The 7,777-nt window shown below is 46.2% G+C and overlaps 1 protein-coding gene across 1 annotated transcript in view; it reads right to left on the reverse strand.

Moving 5' to 3' along the window:
* PDZRN3 (PDZ domain containing ring finger 3) overlaps nucleotides 1-7,303 on the reverse strand; it is a 364,525-nt gene extending 357,222 nt beyond the window's left edge. The window contains exon 1 of the mRNA XM_068253998.1: nucleotides 7,284-7,303. The gene's annotated coding sequence lies outside the window, so the exon portion shown is untranslated. The remainder of the gene's footprint in view (nucleotides 1-7,283) is intronic.
* Nucleotides 7,304-7,777: the final 474 nt, after the last annotated feature.

The following is a 7,777-nucleotide window of genomic DNA, read 5'->3' on the forward strand; positions in this document are numbered from 1 at the left end:
ACGACCATCTATGTCGATAATTCGGCGTGTGTACAGCTGCCTCCGATGGCCTGTCGTACCAGGTGGATCTATTGAGCCGAGCGACGGCCAATAGATTTGTTCTCCCCGCTCGTTACACCTGCACAGCTTCTTCAGCCCTCTGCCCCACCCCCTTTCCCGCATTGCAACAGAACGTTAGCCTGCAGAGAACTATGTGTTTACTGTTGAACACCTATTTGCCACGTTCCGTTTCCCCACATCCCCCTCAGACCGCCACCCCCAAAGTGTATTTTTCTTTTTCGAACGGTCTGTTTTCTCATTGCCCCCAATGCAGCGCTTTGCCGGGCTCAGCGGTCCGGAAAAATCGGTGCAGCAGGAAACTTGCAGTCTGTTCAGCGGATCATGCGGAACGATCCATTTGAACAGTCGGATGTGAACGGATCCAAAGGGTAACACTGGATCTGTTCCCATCCGTTACGATCCGTTACCTTCTGATCCAGGAACATACTGTTTTTTAACTCTAATGTGAAGTGGCTACAGTACAAGTCAGTCTCGCTACATGATAGCCGCTGCTCAGCGGCATCCCCCCAGCCCCTCCGATCACCGCCGGTGATCGGAGATCAGGAGATCCCGTTCAAAGAACGGGATCTTCAGGAGGGCTTCCCCCGTCGCCATGGCGACGGGCGGGATGACGTCACCGACGTTGTGACGTCAAAGGGGACTCCCATCCACCCCACAGCGCTGCCTGGCACTGATTGACCAGGCAGCGCACGGAGTCTGGGGGGGCGGCCGCGGCGCGACGAATAGCGGCGGATCGGAGGGTAGCGGCGGCGATCGGATGCTACACGCAGCTAGCAAAAAGCTTGCTGCGTGTAGCAAAAAAAAAATTATGCAAATCGGCCCAGCGGGGCCTGAGCGGTGCCTCCCGGCGGCATAGCCCGTGCTCGGCACGGGCTTACCGCCAGGGAGGTTAAATCTACTTTGTTTTTAATGTTTCATTGTTTTTTGCTCAATGACACATTCATTGATGTATGCCAGAGCTAAAATCTATGAACTATTGGCCCTTTTTTTCTTTTGTTTACTGCACTCCAAAGCCATTTTCTGCTAGGAAAGTGTTTTCTCATTGTAATTTCTTATCAGTGAAGGTCACACTGTAGTCTGAGCCAGTCCTGACTCAGACAGGAACTGCCACTTACATACCTGATAATTAAAGGTGCCCATACACTTACACGATTTCCCGCCGATATACAGCAGATTCGATCACTGTGATCGAATCTGCTGTGAAATCATTGCACAAACGCTGACCGAACGATCGATTTCCGTCCAATTGTTCCCGTCGATCTGTCCGCGCTGAAGATTTCGCTTAAACGCCGGCGGGTCGATAGTGCGTCGATAGTGGCGTTCGAATGTCCGATGACTGACGCTAGCGGCAATACATTACTTGTTCCGCCGGCGCGTGTCCCCGCTGTCCCTTCTCTGCGCTGGGCTCCGGCTGGCTTCACTTACTTCCTGTCCCAACAGGTTTAAACTTCCCCCAACAGGAAGTAAAGTGAAGCTGAAGCCCTGGAACCCAGAGCGGAGAAAGGACAGCGGAGACCTGGAGACTCGCGCCGGCCGGATCAGGTAATGTATTCAGGGGGGGGGGAGGGGGGCGGCGGCAGTTCCACAGATTGTGAATCGGCTTCATAGTGAAATCGATTCAAAATCTGTTTGCAGTGTAGGCAGCCAATAGATCCCTCTTTGATCAGATTCGATCACAGGGGGATCTATCTGCTGGTCGATCTGGTGGCAATCGACCAGTGTATGGCAGCCTTTACTCTTTCAGGCATAGAAAGAAAAAAAGGAACACAGCATAGTTATTTGTCTGCTAGGCAATGTACATACATATGTATCTCACCATGTCACATCGGCTATCCTTTAACATCAAAGCAGCTCTACACATAATAAGCCTAGTACACACAATACAATTTTCCATCAGATCGACAGGTGATCGGATAAGAAGTTGCATCGTGTGTAGCCATCCAAACTGTTCTAGATCGATAATGCGATTGATTTTTCGTTGATAACTTTCCAAAATCGATTACTTTATCAATTCAATCGGACCGGTCGGAAATTACCGTATTGTTCAATCTGATGGAAAACTGTACCGTGTGCACCCAGCCCTAGATTCTTGGCAGAGGTGTTTCTAATGTGTTTAGACTAGTGTGTGTATGCGCTTTTAGAGCCAATCAAACTGTACCTTTTATTGCAAAGCTGCCTAATACTGGCCATACACTGTTCCATTTTTTGGGGGGAGGGGCCCATTAGACATTCGATTAGAAAAAAATGACTAATTGGGAAATAATTGTGTTTTCGGCATCACGATCAACATTACGAACGACATACAGAACCACTAAATTGGCAGATCGTAATGTCGATCATGGCTGATCGAAAACGTCTTTTACAATTCCTGTCAGCAACAAAGACAGCATCCTTTCAGTAATATTACTGATACTGTACACATTGCGTATGCTGTAGACAGAGGGATTTGATTTTCCCACACGTTTGCTGACACATTGACTCAGAGACAGCTGACTAATAAGTTAAGATAAACTGTTTATATTTGACTTCTGCAATATTTCTGTGCAAATAGTTTAGTAACAATACAGAGCTCAGAGTGGAAGATGCCTGTGAAAGACATCAGCATCCACATTGTACACGTGGGCCTAAATACTTCTTTCCTTATTGACCATATTTTCCTAGGAAATCCTTCATTCTCGGAAGACTTGCGTGCCGCACTAAGCCGCCGCCCTCCACCCACTGGTGCATCTGTGCAAAGAGGAACTTTAATCCAGGATTGAAACTTCATTCCAATCAATAGCTGATACCCCTTTCCCATAAGAAATCTTTACCTTTTCTTAAACAGATCTTCAGGGGCTCTGTATGGCTGATATAGTGGTAAAACCCCTCCCACAGTGTGATGTCATGACCATGGACCTGGCAGTTTCCTGTCTGTGAACCCTGTTGCACTGTGGGAAATAACGGCCAGCTGCCGTTATTTATTTTTCCAACTGCCAAGCAAGCAGTATCTCCCTCTGTGCATAGAAGTCTCAAAAATGAACATTCTGCACAGTTCACCTGGCAGAACTAAAGATGTCGCCACTTGTGATAGATTACAGAATGTAAATCAGGGAGAGGAAAGACTTTACAATGGGAAAACAATTACTAAAAAGTTTATAGATGAATATTGTAAACAATAAGAAATTTTATTCTTTATGTCATTTTCAGTACAGTTCTTCTTTAAAGGGACTCTGAGCAGTAGATGTAAATGAAATCGGTACTTACCTGGGGTTTCCTCCAGCCTACTGTAGGCCGCGAGGTCCCCCGCTACGCGCCATCACTCTGGCCGCCGTGGTGACCATAGCGGCCGGCATGATGACGTGTAGTGTCACCGTTCAGGAAGTGTCAGGCCGACATTCGGGCCGGGGTTTCGCTGGTAGTAAAGTGGCCAGCCGGACCAGGAGAGGAGCCATTAGGAAGCCCCTGGGACCTCACTACGGTGGGCTGGAGGAAGCCCCAGGTAAGTACCAATTTCATTTATATCTACTGATAAGGGTCCCTTTAAGTATGCACAGGTGCAGCTCTGCATGCATTGCACAACCGCCGCACTAGGCCACCACCCAGACTAAGCCGCAGGCCCAGGTTTACATCACAGGAGCCTAGACTTCCCCCTCCATGAATATAAAGAAAAAATAAAAGATGTTTTTATCAGTCCTGGCCACTCCTTCCACCACTCCATGGTTGAGTTCATGTGCTCACCGTAGGCCTTTTTAGGAACCTAAAAAGCAAAATGTGCATTTATAAGGAGACAAATATAGATACTTACCTTGGCAAAGTATCCTACAGAGGTTTCCCCTTCCACCACCACCTCGCCTTTTCAGGGGTGGAATGTTTCGCGCGTGCGCAGTAGCAGAGAGCTGCCGCCGAGCCCATTCGGCTCTCTGCTAATGCGAAGATGGAAACCATCTGCACCTGCACAGTGGGGCCAACTTTCATCGACAAGCCCTTGTCAACGGGTTTTAGAGGTCCCAGCACTACAATGGAGAGGAGAAGAGGGATGGGCAAAGCCTTTTAATTATTCAAAGTCTTCCCTCTACTTAGACAAGTACCCATTTCAAGCACTTTTTTCAGTACAGGCACACTTTAAAAGATAAGCAAGGCAACAGAGCTGCATAAAAGTTTTTACTATCTGCTGCATAAGGTATCTCGGACGTGTAGCGCGTCCTCCTTTTCCCCCGATTGCCTCCAACAGTCCGGACCGGGCCCTGACCCTCCACTGGGTCACCATCCTGGACCCGGAAACAATTCTACACATTACACGCCGCTCTTGTGCAGTTTGGCAGGCTGCAAGTGCGCCTGCACACTTAGAAGCCCACGGTTGCTGCGTCTGCGCTCTCGGCAGTCTCCAGGATGTGAGCACACGTGCATGGTGTCCTGCGTCTGCGCTCTCAGCAGTCTGCGCTCTTGGCAGTCTCCAGGATTTTAGCGCACGTGCATGGTGTCCTGGAGACCGCAGGCTGTCTCCCAGATACCTTATGCAGCAGATCAGGTAAAAACTTTTATGCAGCTCTGTCACCTCGCTTATCCTTTAAAGGACATCCGAGGTTAAAATAAACTGATGAGAAAGACAATTGTATCTATCCTCCTTCTTCTAAAAATTACTTTTTAAGATATCCCACAGTTTTATTTCATATTTAAATCTAGTTTTTAAGTTTTCACTGTTTCAGTGTCTCTGCTCAATGACACCTTCATTGAAGTATGCTAGAGCTAAAATTTATGAATTATTGACCCTTTTTATCTCTTTTCTGCTCTCAGAAGCCATTTAGTGACAGGAATGTGTGTTATGGCTATAATTACTTATCAGTGAGGGTTATGCTATAGTCTGACCCAGTCCGACCCGATCCCGGCCCGGACAGAAACTTTAACTTGCATACCTCTTTCAGGCAAAGAAAGAAAAAAGGAAGACAGCCTAGTTATTTGTGTGCTTGGCACAGTACATACACATGCCTATCTCACCACGTCACCTGTCACCTCGGTTGTCAGCAATTTTCATCGAATGTGCATTTTTTCCCTGAATTCTCTGAGTGAAATCACTCCGAAAATGCTGCAGCCTACGTGATCATAATTTTGGCAAATTGCAAAAAAACACCTGTGGAATCACCAACATAGGCTTGCATTAGCCTAGCACGCAGTCCCAACAGCAAAGATCACAGCTGAAACTGCTCCAGTGGGCACCGTGGACAAGGGTCAACATGGACACTGATCTAAAGCTACACAGCTGTGGTGTACTGTGTGTTCTGGCTCCTCTCATGACCAGCAATCTATGCTACACAGCAGCTCTTCTGTAGGATAAAATCAGATGGATTTTTCTTCAGTGAGCATTGGGCACCCCCCGTGCCCTGTGCAGTATACTTTACCTGTCAGTGTCCAACGCTAGCTCCATGCTGCATCTACATGCACGGGCCCCACGTAGTTGGTGGCGTATACATGGGTGCATGTGTGACGTCACTTGATGTATACACTGGCAACCACCTGGGGCGCGTGTCATACTCACCTCCGTGCACAAGCGTGGTTGCTGCTTGCCAGGACCCTCTTCTTCTTCACAGTCATACCTCCGTGCACAAGCGTGGCTGCTGCTTGCCTGCCAGGACCCTCTTCTTCACAGTCGCACTCCCCTTCATGCACAAGCGGGGCCGCACTGCACACGTGCAAGTACACCCTATGGCTGCTTAGCAGCATCAAGGATAAAGCTGTGCACGAGTGGCTTTGTGCCACTGTGCAGGGATGGGCCAGACTTGTGCCTGTGCATTTTGGCCACGCTTGTGTAAAGAGCAGAGTGCATCTACGAAGAAAAAGAGGGTCCTGACAAGCAGCAGTGGGCTGGAAGAGGATCAGATAAGCCTTTAGATCATCCACAGGCTTCCCTCTACTTAGGTAAGTATTCAACATTTATGGGTTTTATGTCACAGGTTCGCTTTGAAGACCTGGAAATGGAATACCAGATCTTTAAATGACAGGAACACTCAAACGCATTGTTCCCCTCCTTAACCCTCCCACCAGAGGCCTCTCCATTAAACGATCATCCTCCCTTCCTCATAGAAACATGTCACTCTGCTTAGGAGGCATCTGTACAGCACTTCCCTCCCCCCTCCCCCCATCACTTGAGAGATTGAGTCCTGATCACTTTGGGTGACATTCCTTTGCGTGTGTGTGTGTGCATTCCCTGAAGGCCGTTACCCACTAAATGATTTTCACAGTTGATTTTGCACTACAAACTATTTTTTCCGTCATATTGTGCAGCATCATTTATCAAAAATTAATTAAACAAATATTTAACCATGCAAGTCATCTGTGGTGATCATTCATTTTTGAATGACTGACGTCCAATTAAGTTGTTGAGGATTACAATGATCCTCATTGACTAAAGATGCGTACACACATGCGACTATAGTCTTTGAAACGATCATTCCCGATCATTTCAAACGACGAACGTTTAAAAAAAACCTCCAACGATCATTAAGTCAAACGACGAGCTAGATCGTTAAAAACGAAAAAGATCTACCTTGGCGGATTTTTTTAATCGACGATCGTTAGCAAAAGTAGTGCATCGTTAGAAAACGGTCATTCGTACTAGGCTTGACATGCGCATTTCATTATATCTCCATTGAACTTTTCATAGTAATGTGCAAGCGCAACACGTGGTTTTCGTTATTTAACGTTCGTTCTATGAATGTGTCCGGTGACACGTTAATTGCTCCATGATTATACCATAATTGTAATTTTAATGGACACTAAAAGAGGACAGAGTGTTTTTTTTTTATGTGTTTTCAACTCTGTATTATCTAAATGCTCTACCTACATACCTACAGTATGAGTTCTTGTACTGTAATGTCATATACGTAACGTTAGTTTAATAGTGTAACGTACGCTTTGAACCATTCGTTACGTGCGGGCGGAACTTCCTATGATGTCACTTCCAGGACATAATAATGGCTAGTCGTGAACCAGTCGCAGAAAACACGCATTTTCCGGTATTCTACTGTGACTTTGTTCTGGATCGCTCGTTAGCAAACGATCGGATCGTTACACACTTTTGAAAACGACTTTTTTAAGTCATTCTTTCAACAATTAAAAGATCATTCGTCGTTCACAACGAACAATCGTTGTCATATGTGTGTTCGTAGCTTTAGGCAGGTTTGACCACAATTGTGTAAACAATCACATTTACGCAATCATTCGTTTCTGAAGCCGCAAACAACGCTTACCGATTCAGCCAGATAGATTGGAGAATGTTCGTTCATCGGAGGAGGTCCCCGATCAATCTGGCCCTGATCTGCTGGTGGGTATTCAGCTTAAGGTTAGTCGTCTGTCATCTACATGGGTAGCTTCCTGTCACATGTAACACTACAGGAAGTCCGGATACATCACAGCTAACCTAGGCCAAGAGAGAAATAAATGTCAGACAAAGGCATTACTCCCAAAATAAGAGTGAGAAGTGAAGTTTAACAGAGGGGTAAACCTGCTCATTCTGAAGACAAAGGACTTGGCAATAATACATAAATCTTTTCTTTGTTGCAGACTTGGAAATACCCAGCAATAAATTCTGAATTTATTACAGATACTTTCTCCACTACAATTTGGTGCCTGTAAAAAAAGAATAATTAGACATTAGCTTTTAAGAGACAATAGGATGTGGTTTCTCAATATTTTATTTAAACAGATCTGTCTCCTCTGAATTTTTCCATCCCATTTACAATTT

The sequence above is a fragment of the Hyperolius riggenbachi genome, chromosome 9, assembly GCF_040937935.1.
Source record: "Hyperolius riggenbachi isolate aHypRig1 chromosome 9, aHypRig1.pri, whole genome shotgun sequence".
Taxonomy (NCBI): Eukaryota; Metazoa; Chordata; class Amphibia; order Anura; family Hyperoliidae; genus Hyperolius; species Hyperolius riggenbachi.